This window comes from Tympanuchus pallidicinctus, unplaced genomic scaffold (genome assembly GCF_026119805.1).
Source record: "Tympanuchus pallidicinctus isolate F22 unplaced genomic scaffold, pur_lepc_1.0 scaffold12, whole genome shotgun sequence".
NCBI classification, from domain to species: domain Eukaryota; kingdom Metazoa; phylum Chordata; class Aves; order Galliformes; family Phasianidae; genus Tympanuchus; species Tympanuchus pallidicinctus.
In genome coordinates, this window is record NW_026294637.1 from 10,766,684 (window position 1) to 10,780,993 (window position 14,310).

General features: G+C 39.1%; 1 protein-coding gene across 8 annotated transcripts in view; it reads right to left on the minus strand.

Moving 5' to 3' along the window:
• SEMA6D (semaphorin 6D) overlaps positions 1–13,917 on the minus strand; it is a 346,041-nt gene extending 332,124 nt beyond the window's left edge. For 6 of the 8 annotated variants that reach the window (XM_052671944.1, XM_052671940.1, XM_052671943.1 and 3 more), the window contains exon 1: positions 13,807–13,916. The gene's annotated coding sequence lies outside the window, so the exon portion shown is untranslated. Of the gene's footprint in view, positions 1–13,806 lie in introns of all 8 variants that reach the window. The other 2 variants (XM_052671942.1, XM_052671937.1) reach the window with 1 other exon arrangement.
• Positions 13,918–14,310: the final 393 nt, after the last annotated feature.

Below are 14,310 nucleotides of genomic sequence, written 5' to 3' on the forward strand. Positions count from 1 at the left end.
AGTCAGGGCTTTTGTGTAGCATGAGAGCACTTCCCTGGTGAATCAAAAGCTGGAGAAGACTAGTACAAGATGAGGTGAGAACAGTTAAGTAAATCTAACCCATGGAGTATGACACTAAGTGAGTACAGAAAAGGTTGCTTGAAATTCTGCTAAGCACAAGTGATGACACTGAAACTCACTGGAGGCATAACTCCATATTTAAGCTTAATATTCTTCCTGAAGCAGTGAATCTAACACCAGAAAGATGGGTGTCAGTTAGTAGGGGTTATGGTCTTTGTTGGAGAGAAGAAACTCTGTTAAAAACCAAAAAAAAAACATGTTCAGTGCAAAACCAGATCAGCAGTGCTCAAATAGGATGCAGAAACAGTGCAGAAGTACAGCAAGGATGAGCAGAGAAAACTTTCAAATTAAGAAATGATTTGACACTCAGCTTGAATCTGCTAATACAAATATCTTCCATCCATTTCCCTTGGGAGATTCCACAAGGGATAGTGTCATTTTTAATTTCTTCAGCCAAATCCCATTACTCAGCAGTTATCATGTTTTGAGCCCTCCCCAGGAGATGGGGAACAGGCATTTCACACTATTGGTGCAACCCATTTCTGGGCAGACTTGCCAGCCACTGTGGTTTCTGGGATTCATGCCAGTAGGGATAAGTCTGCTTGTCAGTATAAATCCTACATATACATAGGCCATAAACTCATGCCAGCTTTTTTTTCATTTGTTTGTTTTTCCCTGCCATTCCAATTCAGTGAAGCTCTCCCATTAGGTAGAGTTCTTCCTTTTTACATTGAATTGCCCTTGGAAACCACAAGGGTTTATAAGTTCAGGGAAAGAGGAATTAAAATACAGTGTAGGTTTGAACCAGTTTTGCAGACCCTGTGAACTTCAGCGAGAGTTCAGGTCATTAAACAGAAAAAAAACAAAACAAAAAACCTGCTCCAGAAGAATGCCTCAGTCCTCCTCAGAATGCAAAGCAGAGTGACATTTTATCTGATTCTACCCTCACTGGTGCAATTTTTATTTCTCAAATTTTTTTAGAGAAGTGGGGTCAGGTTTTTGTGCGTGCCAGAAGATGGGATTTGCACTTGCCACCCACACAGAAGAATCTGTTTGCATATGGTATTTATGCCACTTTTGTATGACATATGTTTGTGTGTTTAGCTCCCAGAATTGGAAGTCTCAGGCAATGGGTAGGAGGAGGAACAGCAAGCCAAAGCCATTTTTTTATTTTTTTATTTTCTTTTTTCTTTGGAGTGGAAGAACTACAAATTTCCAAATGGCTTCAGGGTTTTTTTTGTTTGTTTGTTTTTTGTTTTTTTTTTTTCTTTCCTCCCCTCCTCCCCCCTAATTCTGAAGAAAAGGATAAACAAGGGCAAAGTACAGGCAGGAAAGAGGCAGCAGTGAGTAGAAGGACTTCATGTATACATATGCACTCCCGTCTTATTCACTGAAGGCCAGTAACAAGATTTCTCCAAGTCTTAAATGTTAGAGGTATTAACAAGAAGAAAGAGCTCTCAACAAGGTGCCCAGATTAGAGACAAGCATATTCACCACTGACTGCAATGAACTCCTGTCTGTCTTTTCAGAACCATTCTAATTGCAGTAACTTCTTAATTTTTAAATCTAATCCAATGCAGGGAAAGGTGAACAGGAAAGGACACATAAAATACATATATATGTTCACACACACACACACACACACACACGGACAGCTTTTTTATCCCCTCCCCCCCAAGAAAACACTTAACTATTTTTACCAATAGCTTCAAGTAAATGCAATTGTGGTCAAGAAAAGAAGTGTTGCTGAAGGTTGTTTCCATAACACACCACTCTCTCAGAGCACATCTGGCCCATAAACCATTTGCATAAATACATTCATACACATTTCACATTATTTCCCTGACTCACACTTCTAGCACAGCTACTCACATCAGTAAGGCTAAGCAGCGTGTCTATGTGGTGATCAGAGGAACAATTCCCTTTAACCTCCATACCAACCAAATATAAAGGAAAGCCAACACATCTACAAATCAATTCCCTGTTCTTTCCATGCCTTAGGTTGCCAGCTAACATTAAGGTGACTGCACACCATTGTAGGCCTGTATGGAGGGCCATATGAGTTTAAGTAACATGAGACCAAAATAGTAATTTAAATTTCAATCAAAATAACCATCAAAAAAAAAAAAAAACCCCCACAAAAAAACCACTGCTAAGTTGTGAAATTGAAGCAATGGCTTTGTTGTAAAACTCTTCATACTTCTTTTATGTAAGTATCTAATATAGCAGCAAGGAGAGAAGTGGGTAAATGAAAGGTTTGAGGAAAATTACTAATATTAACTCGAGCACAGAACTCTAAACTTTACTCCGTGATGCTGCTAGAAAATGGCAATTACATCCTTGCAGGAAGGCAAGGCAAGGGGCTTGGTAACAGTTACAAGATACAAGAATAGGCAGAAAGCAATATAATGGACCGTTTTTGTGTTAGGGAACACCATTGCTGGAAGAGGAAATGCAGCTGCATTCAATCTTTTGAGGTCAGCATTCAATAGCCTCAGAAAACGCATTCACAAGAGCGGAAAGTCATGTGTTGCAAATCAGTTGTGCTGGGAAAGCTTCCTGCCATCTCCTGCAAATTATCAGCAAGGTTGTAGGGCAGCAGATGAGGAGAAGCATTCAGGTTATTGGTCTATACCAGCGATAAGAACACTCACCTAAGAAAGCATTATCTCTTTCCTAGCTACTTGCACCATGATCAGAGAGGCATACCATGGGCTAGGTCCACATAAGACCTGTCACTTTGCCACAGCCTATATTTCAGAAATATTTAAAAGAGAAAAAGAAAGCATACAGTGGGGACTGTCTAGGAATCAATATGGAATAAATGTCATTTCAGCTCCACTCTTGCTTTCTGCTGTGTTTCATCTGGGATGTTTGTGTAGCTGGTCTATGCCACTTGTATCAAGATAACACAATTCATTGAAACTAAACAGAAAAAATTCTTCCTACCACAGTCCCCAAGGCTGCTTCATAAGTAGACTGTTTTTGTGGATTGAAGAGGAAAAGTAGAGAACTTCAGAGCAAGGCCAGGGTACACACGTGTGCAGGTCTGGCATTCACATAACCAAAAAAAGCTAAGGAAGCTGATTTTAAGGAATAAAGATTCTGAAAAACAAAAGTAATTTCAAGTTGACAGAAGAGATTATATCCTTAGTACGTGTAAGAATAGAAGGCAGTTAATATAGTTGCCTTTAACCAGTTCCAGATCACTCAAGAAATGAAGTAATCACAATACAGTAATAAAGAAGAAATAACTTACCCTTTCCAAGGACAAGGGATCACTAAAAAACTCTGACAGCTAGTGCTCTCCAATTAGAGATTTTCTCTTTTGGTTGCCAGCTCTTAAATGAGGTTAGGGAGGGGTAGGCCCTGGGTCCACTCCTACTGGTTGCACAAGTGAATTGCTTGCACCTGTGCTCCCAGGTCTGGTCATACCCCTTCACCAGGTGCTCAATCACTTATTCAAATATGATCTAATGGTTTCCATACAGAATGGCAAGACAAAGAGGAGGACAATGCAGTTGTCCCATGACAGAGAAAGTTGTGGTAGCCTAATGGATAACCCAAGTACTCTTTATAAACTTCTTCCATTATTTCTTCCCTTGTTCACCACCTTGCTTCTTTCCAAATCCCTCTATCCAGAGATTTTTTTTCCTTTATCTCAGCCTTCTTGGAGTCTCTGTACAGAGTTACAGAGTTTCTTCCATTCCACATAAGACTTCTGTTCCACGTTCCCCATTCCCCAAATTCTCCAAAACTGCTGCTCCCTTTAAGGGGAAGCCCTCTTACTACTGAATGTCTTTTGGAATGGTTAAAAAAAAACCAAACAATCTTCACAGCACCAACATGTTCTGATTATGGAAGTAGATAAGCAAAACTAATAGCAGACAACAGTCCAGGAAATTTAGGAAAGGTTTGTGCTAGGCCTATTTCCTAGACCTATTTCTCTAAGTCCAATTTCCAGTAAAAATAACCAAGTCCCATACAGAGTTGAACATAGCTATTTCTCCTTAAAATACCAGAATTTCAATGTCTTATTTCTGGTCAGAGCCTCTGCTGGACAAGTGTCTGAGACTATTTTCCTCCCTGTCATATCACCACTGTTAACCAGGCGACTTCTGCGGTTTCACACTTCTGTGTGGGGCTAAAAGTGGAACTAACGGTATGAGGATAGGAGAGAATTCAGTTGCTAGAATTAAATATGACAAGAAATCTAAATCGAGTCAGATCATGAATCAGCTGTGCCGTTCATGTCATTCTACTTGTTTTCATTAGGTTATGACAGACTTACTCTTTCCTCTGCAGAATTTTTCACATTAGAACTATTCAGTGTAGAATTTTGGGTAGAGAAATACTTTACTCAGCAGACTAACTTTTTATTTTGTTTCTGCTGCCTCAAATCTATTGCATTAAAAGATGTAAATAATGAAAGTGATGAATATCTAAACAGCAAGCTGCCTCTTGGTCACTCCTACTGGATGTTTCTCTCCAGCTGTTAAGACTGTATCACATTACAGTTTGCAGGGATACATGAATGTGCTGAACCTATCTTGGAGTAACTCCCCAAAAGGCATGGGCAGCATTGTCTTAGATCTTTAAGTTGGTTCTGCCGCTAGTCTTTTGAAAGTAGATCTGTGTATTCTAATCTATTCACACAATATTCTGTCTCTTCTGCTTCTGCTCATCTAGAAGCAGAAGGTTATGCTGCCTACGCTACAATCTCTGGCACTCTCGAGAAACCACTAAATACTACAGTTTCTTCACTACATTGCAAACAGGCAGTGGAAGACTACATTGTTTTGAGTGTTTCAGTCACCAGAGCATCTTCCAGCAAATGACAGTTCCACATACTGGCTAGCAAAGTCTGTGCACTTCAGAACAACAAAATTGTTCCACAGATCATGAGTTGGAGAACAATTTTTCCACCACTGTCTTTAAAATCAATCTATTTTTTAGTTCAACTTCAATCTATTCAATTAGATATATGTTTTTCTATTCATCTTTAGCAAGACTGAGTTTGTGCCATAATCATTCTTAGATTTGCATGCTCTCCATTTGCAAGTGAGCATTTGAAATGAGTGGGAGGTATGTTAGGTGGGGCGAGGACAATATCTTTCTTTCTATTCCAGAGCATGCCAACAGAAGCATATGTAGGCTGGGCAGATTCCAAAAGTCTCTCAAGCATATGGAACACCAGTTTACAGTGTGCTCAGACCTCCCACTCGATTTGTTATGTTGGCAGAGCTCCCACCACAAGCACCTCATTTCACAGTCAGAATTCTTTCTACCATTACAGCTACTAGTCAAAGCAGCCATAACTTGCATGCAACATCACAAACAGTTTTGTTCCATGATTAATGACGTAGGGATTTATATACATCCAAGTTGAAATTACCAAGTATCGTGGGGAAGTACTGGTGCTATTTTTTATTTTATGATGGTGCTGACAGCATTAACTTCAGCTTCGCAAGCATAAATAAATCCAAGAGGTACAAATGTGGATGAAGCTCATGTCAGACAGGTGCTGGAACAGTGGAAGTGAACTGCAGTGTGATCCATTTCAAAACTTTTAATAAATGAACCTAAACAGTTTGCAATGACACCAAGCCTGGAAAAGGACAGGGCACAACTGGCAGATTGGTGCATTCTCCAATCTGTTCATAACTGCCATCCAGAATTTAATCTGGAGTCTGTATATCACACATACCCAAGTGACCTTGAAATCACTCCACAATAGACAGGAATGAGCTAATGCTAGACCACGACATGGGGGCAGGCACTCATACCTGAATCCCATTTTTCTGATTGTCTTTTCTCTCTATGACTGTTCACTCTTTTGACAGCTCTGAGAATGTAGTGCTGAAAAATATCACTCCAGGGTTCAATTCCATCCCATAATTTCACCTCTGCACAGTGAAGTCCCTATTTGCAGATACTGCAAATTAGCATTTCTGTGTGAAAGCAGACAGATAGTGTTGATGTACTCCAAATGAGAAATCACAGTGATCTTCCTCACCTAGTTCATATACTGAAGAATAACACATTAGATTTAAAGAAAGAATATATTTAAAGAGTCAAGACAGTGTCAATTTCACTTAAGTTTTTTTCCCATGAATTCTTCATATTAAAGCTCTGATAGAGCATCAGCTCACTGTATGCTGGACCAGTACTGCTATTACAGACTCATGTTATAGAAGGCATCCTGAAGGCTGAAACAGTTTTCAAAGCTGAACTTATAGCCAACTATTAAAGAGTAGGAAACACTGAGGAAAAGCAACTTATTTCTTTCTCAAGTCACAAGATTATGCCCTTTTTGGTTTTCAAGGACTGTAGGTATTTTTGTTACTGGTTCCTATTTTCCTATCGCCTCTGATTTCACTTGCTTTTCCTACTATCTCCTATATTTTGCCCCCTTCTGGTGATCCAAGTGTAGCAGGTCCAAACACATACCTTTTTTTTTCCTTGAACTATTCAAATGTAAAGGTTGCAAATGGCAAAATTTGCTTGTCCTCAGTCACTCCAGAAAACATATCAGACTGCTTTGGTCTTGGATCTCATGGCCATTAAAAGCTGTTTGGAGAAAGTGAATTCACAAGAAAATAATTTAGACTTAAATAACCTGGTTTATTTGTATGGATAACACTGCAGCATTTTTTTTTTTTTTTTACTTTTGACTCAATTCAGTTTCTCTGCTGTCATGTGTCTCAGACTTCTTGTGAAAGATTTTACATTTTACTACCATCTCTATCCTTCCTCTAATTATGAAGAAATCTTGAGATTGCAAATGTTCAACTTTGCCTTCTATTACATTCTTTGTCACTATGTTTTTTGCTTTTTTTTTTAAATAAATACGAAAATCAAAGTACAGAACATTTCAGAAGTTTAGGAATAAAATAGCATTTTGCAATTGCAAAGCTCTGCTCCTAAGAGGTTTACAAGATCGTTCAAAAACATTAATGAATTAAGGCTTATTTTAATACCGTGAGTGCTGAAGTGTGATCCAGTCCTTCAGTTAGAAGATAACAGCTTGGAGAAACAGCTTACTATATTTTCCTGTGTCTCTTTGGGCAAATCATTTAGTACAGGCCCATAAAGATGTGGAGCCAATTAATTCCCTATTGAAACATGCGGTAAGTTAGACACTAAAATAGAAGCCCAGCATTTAAAGACCTCTGTGGATCTCAGCCAGTTCATGTTTAAAATGAGAGAATTTGAAAGCTGTGGATATCAGGAACATAAATACATGAATAAATGAATACGAGACATTCACAACCTAAGGCACACAAAGAATCAGAATCATTTAGTTGGAAGGGAATTTAACGGCCATCAAGCCCAATTCCTCTGCAATGAACAGACGCCTATGGCTCCATCAGGTACTCAGAGCCTGGTCCAGCTTGATCTTGAATATCTCCAGGAAGGGGAATCCGCCACGTCTTTGGGCAACCTCTTCCAGTGCCTCACCACCTTTATCATAAAGAACCTTTTGCTTATATCCAATGTAAACCTCCCCTCTTCTAGTTTGAAACCATTTCGTCTCCTCCTGCCAAAGCAAACCCTGCTAAAGGATCTGTCTTCTTCCTTTAGCTCCTCTTTAGGTACTGAGATGCTGTTCTCAGGTCTCCTAGAGACCTCTCCCCAGGCTGAACAGTGCCAGCTCCTTCAGCCTGTTCTCGCAGGGGAGGTGTTCCATCCCTTGGATTGTTTTTGTGGCCATCCTGTGGACACAGTCCAACAAGGCCATGTTTATCCTGTACTGAGGACTCCACATATGGACACAGTTCTCCTGGTGAGGTCTCACCAGCACAAAATAGAGGGGTGGGATCACCTTCCTTAACCTGCACAGAAAAAAAATCTGTGTGTGTACACGGATTTATTGAACTTATAAATATAGTCTGTTCTGTACAGAGTGTTCAGCACCAAGCTAACTTCTGAGTCAATATCTGAAGAACAGTCCCACTGAAGTGCCTATATTTTATCTAATAGAGCATCTTACTGTTCAGCTGCAAGCAGACCCGAATGGGAAAAAGCTCCCAAATAAGTTCAAACTTCTTTTGATTTTTAAAAAACTATCACCTCATAATTGCTGTAATGTTCCCTAGCCTGCCATTTTGCACTCTGATGTACTTCTCAAGTGATCAAAGACACAAAGCTAAATACACCCTCTGGGGAAAGGAATGTGTTTCTCAGCTTATCACACCACACCTTTTAGTCCCCTGTTGTCTTTCATTATTAAAATCAGCCATTAAAACAGCCTATGCTGCTCTGAACATCACCTCACACAGTCTTACACGTTTAATTTTTTATTTTTTAACTGTTCAGTAAAAAAAAAAATGAGTAAAAATTTACTTATAAAACAAAATTATTGCAAATCCCATCTTCCTAACACATATTTGTATGGCTGTATACATTTTTAGCTCCTTTTAAGCCACAACTGAGTAATTCTGCAGCTTCATAAATGGCACAAATTGTATGTTGTGTGCATGAGTACGTGCGTGCTGTGTTGATACAAAAACAAGGAATGGAAAGCAGGAATATGCAGTGGCAGTGTTATGCTTTTCAGTGTGAACATACTATACAAGATGATCACTGGACCAGTTCTTGTCATTTTAGTACTCTGCAAAGGAACACTGACAAATAACAACATTAGGAATAACACCCCCCCCTCGCAACCACCACCTTCTCACTGCAGTTAATTCACACAGAGAAGTCTGTCCAACTCAAGACCCACAAAGCTGCTGAGCTAAAGCAAGGGCCTGGTTCTCAATGTGCACAAATCAATATACTTTCATCCATTTAAGTGAGATGTACACACTCTGTCCAAAGAGTACAAACTAAACATATCTCTCCTACAGTTTAACCAATATGCCCCAGCTGAAATCTAACCTAATTGGGCTTATACATTATTTTTACAGTTTAGCCTCAGCTTGATATTTCATTCTGGTAGGAGAGAAACTTATAGAACAATATAACAGATATCTCCCACACAGCAGCAAATACATTTGGACAGGCGATGCAGGAAGTCTATCGAAGAAGGCAGACAAAAAACCTGAAAAAAACAAAGGCTTAAGCACAAAAAGAACAAACACACATGCTTTTAAAAAGCCCCATGACATCACCATTCCTTGCAAGTTAAGAAATAGTGTAGTTATCATTTTATATAGGCATTCTCAATTTTACCCTGACTAACCCTCTGAAAATTCTGAGCTGTGGAAGTTAGGCAAATATACTGCTCATATTCCAGAAAAACAGAGCCTAAGGAAGTTATTTTGAAACATTAAATACCTTCTCCTCTGAAAACTGTGGAATAGCTGAACAACAGACTATTATATAACATCCTAACACTTAGCAAAGGTTCGTAACAAAGCTGAAAAGATTAGTATTTCATATATGGCTTCAGTCTATCTTCATTTGTCAAACTGATCACAAAAATCAATAAATCAGAAAAGCTAGTAGGATCCCTGTACATATAAACTAAAAGCTGTAACCCCTTTGACCCCAGGCACTTTGCATTACCAGAATTCCTAACAATAAATAAAGGGCGTGACAGCATTAGCGAGCTTTGTAGCTTCCCTATGGATACTGTCATGGCAATATGTAAGATGAAGACATTATTTAGCATCCGAGAAAAGAATTATCATCTCAAAGGAAAGGCAGGAGAAAAATTAGCCCAAAATGCACTTAAGCAGGATTAGGTAAGAGAGAGAACCCGGGGCACTTTGCAGTCATAGGCTGGTTGCCTTCATTAATCACTACAGCAGATACACACAGCAGAAGATGAATTGTTCATGAAACCAAAGCTTGGCCAAAGTATTAAATAATACATAACTATAGCCCACTCAATACCAAACCAGCACAAGATGCATAAGATTCTATAGGCTATCTGTGAAAAGATAAAAGAAAATAATGTCCCACTGGAGACTTCTGAAAATTAACGAGGCTGTGACTATTCCCATGGCTGAGAGAGTTGGTGGGTTTTTTGTGTTTTTGGGGGTTTTTTGCTAGATGGATTGTAACTGTGCTCAAGCAAAATGTACAGCCAGTTTTTTGCTCTGCAGACTTATATCCTTGGTGTGAGATGTAAAGAGATAAGCCAGGTTGTAGCCATGAGACTCTAATCAAAATAGGACAATGTATTTTAGCACTCGTGTGCATTTGCACTGCGTTATAAATCTACACAGTATTTCACTGCAGGTCTGTGCTGCTGGTTTCTCTTACATTTCTGTGATTCATTATAAAAACAATAAACTAGCAACAAAAACAAAACCCAAAACATAAAGCAATTTTCTTTCTGCTGTGTTTCACAGCAGCTTACAACTACTGTTACTTTTCTACCAATTTTCCCTTTTCCATTCTGTTAACTATGTCCCCTTCCTTTTGTTTAAGTGGTGCTTTCAATTAAACTACCATCACCTGAGCTTCTTGTTCTTCAGATTGCTTCCTTAGTTATACATTGCTGTTGGTAACACTTCTAAAACAACTCTAGAAGTAGAGCTTCTTCATTAGTTTGTAAACATAAGAGTAGAATCTTTGCAAAGGATACTTTGATGTTGCTAAAAGACACTGTGCATGGAAACAACAGAAAAAATACAAGCCATGTTGAAATACAGATACACACACACACAGTTTGCCAATATACCTCATACACAAGCAAAGAGGTGCATGGCATGTCAAACTGGCCTGAGAAGGCCAGTGAGAATGTCAACCATTACGTGCAAAGGAGCCCACACAAAAATCTACTGGTAATCAAAAAATCTCAATTCACTTAAACCGCTTGACAGTGAACTGATAACAGCCTTTAATCACTACTGCTCTGTTCCAGAGTCAAACAAGCAGCTACTTCAAATCGGACATTAAATCCACTTTCTAGTCAACAGATCAATTTGAGGTCCACTACTGAAGAAGCACAGGATTAAAAAACGATGTACGCAGTCGGCATTTTCTAGAACAGATTCAAAATAATAATTGTAGCGAAGACTGCTTTACAACACTGTTCTTGAAACACACAATAGCAATATATGCTTATTTATATCCTTCAGAAAGCGACACAAACAATTATAACTCATTCAATTGTTGCTTCCTTTTATGCCAAGTCTTTGTAGGATTATCACACGAGAATGGAAAAACTTTTGCCCTGAACATAAACAATTTCACAGCAAGAAGTAAAACGTCATACCAAAAAGAGGCAGCAGTGTTGAAACCAGCCTCTGAGTGTTGAAACAACCCTCTGAGGACTACAGCTGTTCCTCTGCCAAATTTAAAGGCACAGTTAACACATGTTGAGTAAATATATCAGTGCTGTTAATGATTCAAATTCTATCAGTGGTAGACCCTCCAGAAAGGAATGCCACCTTTAGATAGCTTTTTTAAGCCAGAGTTCATTTTTGGGGACCAGGGGATTAAACGACTCATTTTAGTAGTAGGAAATTTTACACTGTATCCCTATCCCATGAGTTAAGCTACAAATTCCAGACTTGCCTCTGGCTACTTCCTGATAGAAGTAAATTTACCTAGTAAGTTACAGGCTCTGCAAGTATCTTGTTTGATCTTGTCTAGTAGCCTATTTGCTCAGTAAGGCATGGAGGAGGACTGACACTGCCACATTCTTCCTCTGTGCTACCAGATTTAGACCACAGAGCATCCCACAGCCCATTTCCCTGAACACAATGCCAGGGGAGTAAGAAAAGATATAGGGAGGTGCTGTGGAGCAGCATGGGCTTTGAAGTCAGGAGCAACCAGAACTGTATGCACTCATGATGACAGGAATATTACGGAGGTGGGTGAGGGGACATTTTAGCAAAATCTGCAAAACAATATTTATTCTTCAATTTATGTAGGCATGTTTTCCCTCAAAAATCACAAAGCGTGTACAGCATGGAAATCCACTTTTAAGAAAATGTCTGGAGTATTCAAAACATCTGGATGCAGCTAACAGATGTGGCATGAGACCCAGGGAAAATCATTACATTTCTGGGATAAAAGTTGGAGGCCAAGCAACTTCATGTGGCTAAAGGCTAGATTTAGGGAACTGAATTCCAAGCCAATGTATCTCTCCATGTAGAGAAGTCTTGTCTGCAAATTATATCTTGATCTGAAGGCAGCTCTTAGACTATGCATGGACCACACACATCTGGACTAAGAAGTCAAAGGCAGCAGCATCACCCCTTGTTTGCTGCTGGCAGCAAAACAAGAATTTTGTTTTACATGCACTCGTACATATTTTATGTGTACCAGTGAAGTTTTTTTCACTGACAACAGAGTAAAATCTAACAAGAAATGTTTAAAGTTAGAGCAAGATCATTCAATCAGAGTTGAAGACAATCGAGAAAAAGTGATCTTTTTACTGACATTGAAAAAAAAAGACACTTACTCAGTTCACTAAAGCAAATGATGGCAAAAAGAGGACCAGATCCTCTTGCCAAAAAACAGCAACATCAGTCCACTAACTACAATATACTTTAGTGCAATAGTAGTGTAGCTGGACTCTAATGGATTGCAGCTACATTACACTACTAGGGGTATTTACAAGGGGAGTCTACAACACTGATCAATTCAGCGGTGTTAGTTTCATTTTATCCTGATTTTTCTCTCATATATATGCTTTCAAACATACAAAGCTGCTGCCAACCAGTACAGTACTTCTGGCAATAGAGTATTTATAGACTTATAAAATGCATCAGACATTAAGACAGGTGTGTTATTCTGACAAATATGTTGACCAAAATTAAAGTGACACCAGTAATACATGTGAAAGAAAAGCTATTTGCTGGTTTGGAAAAATAGCTGGAAAGGCAGAAGAGAATTGCTGTGGCAGAGAGACAGCATAAGGCCAAGTGTCTCTGGGTAATACACTTGCAGAATAAGTACGTACACGAGTGACAGACACAGACCTCCTTCCTCTCTCCAGCCACAAGACCTGGGAAACATGAGTTAGAAAAGTCCTTCTCCCCAAAATGTGGTCCAGTCAAACTGATATTTTACTTTGGAAAAAAGAGTGGACGGAAGAATCTTTTGTGGTCCATACAAACCATCCCTTTTATATTTTACAGTGATTGAAGGCTTTGCTTAGACTGAATTGTGTCAATTTTTTTGACAAGAACAAAACCCTCAAATATCTGTTTTAAAATATTTCAGCTTTTCCGTATACTAATCAATTTCTGGTCTAAGCTGTTCTGTGAATTTAACCTGTAATGTGGAGTTTGATTTCTCCAATATTAAATAGTCTGTGACATTACAACTCATCAAGAAAAAATAATTGCTTAGATTTTGCTACCAAGAAACCTAAGGAAGAGGAAAGGCACCACAGTCATAGGCATTGCATGCTGTGGGATTGAAAAAAAGAGAGATTTATAAAAAGCCTGTTAACCAATGTGACACCTACTACTTCCCCTGGCATGAGGAAACAACATCAGGGACAAAAGCCATATATAAATAGGTATCAGTTCAGATTATAGGAAGACAAATTGTTTATACCACATAACATACAAGACTTGCTAGGAAAAAAGTAAAGGATGCATAAGACAAAGAATGAATACAATATAATAAAATCACACTGAGAATTAAATTATTTCAATTTGCATGAATTCCTGAGACACCCCAGCCTGGCCTCACTGGGGTAGGTTTTCATACTGGTGGTCTGCTTACACATACTGACATGGGTATAGCTGCAAAACAAGTGAATTAGTTGCAATTCATGGCTCCTCTTCATCCTAAGAAACATAATCTGTAGGTTAATAACTGTAATTTTACCTTTCTAGGCTTGGAGTTTTCCTGATGTCCTTCAGTGCATCCGCTGCCAATATAAGCAGAATCTGACTTGCTTTCTAGCAGTAGCTTGCATCAGCACCTGGATTTTTAGAGGCGTTTGGACCTTACGAGACATTGAAGATGCTGGGTGTTGTGGAAAGGCTGCAAGGACATCTGATTCCATGGCATTTGGTCACAACTGAACCAAACACAACACACCAAAGCTACAGCAGAGCGGTGTGGGGACAAACAGATACAGTTAAAGTAGCTGAAGGTTCAGTCATTCTATCACTCCCTCAAACTCCCACTCCTGAGGTTCAACTGTGTCCTTGGCCCAAATCTCCCTTCATATCATTAAAACACCTCAGTTGTTTGTGTTAGGTATTGTTACGTGGCCACACAAATGCTGCCTCCAGGACCCCTGGGTCACCTCCTTTTCCTGTGCTACAGGCATGCAATGATGACAGTCATCTCTTCATCCTGGGGAAGCCCACGGGGTGCAAAGAA